The sequence below is a fragment of the Adiantum capillus-veneris genome, chromosome 11 (genome assembly GCF_014529385.1).
Source record: "Adiantum capillus-veneris isolate H3 chromosome 11, ASM1452938v2, whole genome shotgun sequence".
NCBI classification, from domain to species: Eukaryota; Viridiplantae; Streptophyta; class Polypodiopsida; order Polypodiales; family Pteridaceae; genus Adiantum; species Adiantum capillus-veneris.
Window position 1 is genome coordinate 141,996,092 of NC_140941.1, and position 2,157 is coordinate 141,998,248.

At 41.4% G+C, this 2,157-nt stretch overlaps 1 pseudogene; it reads right to left on the minus strand.

The window, feature by feature from the left end:
- LOC147448130 (chromoplast-specific carotenoid-associated protein, chromoplastic-like) overlaps positions 1–1,138 on the minus strand; it is a 2,284-nt pseudogene extending 1,146 nt beyond the window's left edge.
- Between the last annotated feature and the right edge of the window lie 1,019 nt (positions 1,139–2,157).

Below are 2,157 nucleotides of genomic sequence, written 5' to 3' on the forward strand. Positions count from 1 at the left end.
TTATTTACTTTACCCTCTTGATGGACCCTCAGTCCTCAACTGATATGTATCACGTCCCACTCTAAGAAGGAATTGTTGTAGTGCTCCTTTTTGGTCCCATGGGTCATATATGACCTCTGTGGATGATAATTCAATCTCTCTCTCTCTCTCTCTCTCTCTCTCTCTCTCTCTCTCTCTCTCTCTCTACCTGACATGGTTGCTTCTCCACACTCATATGTTTTGCTGAATTCTTGGTTTGATAGTGCTTGAAATTATGATTTACCTCAGGCATTCAAAGGTTATTTTAGTTTGTTTTTCATTTTATCCCTCTATCCCTATCCTCTCTCTCTCTCTCTCTCTCTCTCTCTCTCTCTCTCTCTCTCTCTCTCTCTCTCTCTCTGAATTGGCCTCTTGGCTACACTTGTGCTATGTGAAATATATTTGATGGCTAGTTTGCATTAGGGGAACAAATATATACAACAAAATCATACCATAACATAGATACAAGTAGACATGCCCTAAAAGTGGATTCAAATCCACATTTTGCCCCATCACTTGCACATTCTCTGGTCTCTCAATAGAGTCAGTGAGCTGGACTCCTAACCTCAAACGTAGCACTAGTGCTAAATGAGGTAGCTGCAAAAGGGTCAGTGAAGGTCACATAATTCTCAATAGTGAGGGCATATGAGTCAACAAACTATGAAATCTCTCCCACCTTCACAAGAGGAAGAGTTCTTACAGCCAAGAGAGAAAACAACTCCGAGAAGGAAGTAAACGCAAGAATCCATTTTCCATTGATAAGAAGGCAGCAGTGTTGGTACAGGCGTAGGGTTTTTTGCCTCAAACTGCAAGATGAAGCCCTCTTCAGCTCCACAACATTGCTGCCTTCTTCTTATGCGGGTAATGCTATGGCCACTGGTGAGGGAACACTTTCCTCTAGTGGCTCTAGCTGCCCAAGAGGCACCTTATCCTCTCCCCACTTGTCATCTCTAGTGACCGCAAACATATGGCTCCATCCCTCATTGTAGGCGATCAACGATAACTTCTCTACATGTCAAAATGCAGTGAAGCAGACACTGTTCTTTAAGGGAGGAGAGAGAGGGAAGGGGGATGGCGAGGAAGAGCAAGGAGTGCATCTGCAGCTATGTTGAACCAACATCAGGGAGGAACTAAAGATCACCTACAACGATGTACAAGGTCTCTCTCGCTCTCTCTCTCTCTCTCTCTCTCTCTCTCTCTCTCTCTCTCTCTCTCTCTCTCTACCTACCCTACCTGACATGGTTGCTTCTCCACTTGGGTTTGATTTTCTCTATATTTTGTTGAATTCTTGGTTTAATAGTGCTTGAAATTATGGTTTGCCTCAGGCATTCAAAGGTTCTTTTAGCTTGAGTTTTCATTTTACTATTGACCATATGTAGATGACTTTGAGATTATTTGATGGGGTTGTTGACTTTTTATCATCTAAAATCCTTTTTGAATAAATTCAAGGGTTGTGTCATCACTGCAAGTGAAAACACATAGAGAACAAGTATCCTGTGGTACAGGATAGTTGGGATAGCAAACGTATTGAATTAGTCAAAGTTTATACGGATAAAAACCTAGTGGATGCTCTAACGAAGAGCTTAGTCTCAGAGCAATTTGCACATTGCATAATAGAGATGGTGGGCATAGGATGAAGCTATAGTCATGCTTCACATTTGTATAGCTGTATATAATAGCCCCTACATTCTTTAGCCACTTGGGCCACTTGTGCCATAAAAGCTTCACTACTTACCATTCCTAGAGTTTTGTGCATCGTCAGTGACATGGCACACATGCATTGGCTAATACTCCCCATGTTCTCTTTCATGATTATCACATGCATTCCCACTGGCTCTTTTCTCCATAAAAACTGGTACTGGCTCTAACACTTTACTGACTCTGCTGCTACTACTGGCATTGTTTTATCACGTTGAGACTTTTTTGACATTGTGACTAGCTCTGGTACTAGTTGTACATGGAAGAGGTTTAGAATGGCTGATTCTCAAATTTCTTAGCCATCAGTATCCAGAATGACAGTATCTTCTTCTCTGGAAGTCTCTTTCTCATTAGAATAATATAACTTAATCTTGGTCCCATTATAAACACCTAGCATCAATAACCCAGATAAATCTTTCAACCTTACAGTGCCATTGGAAA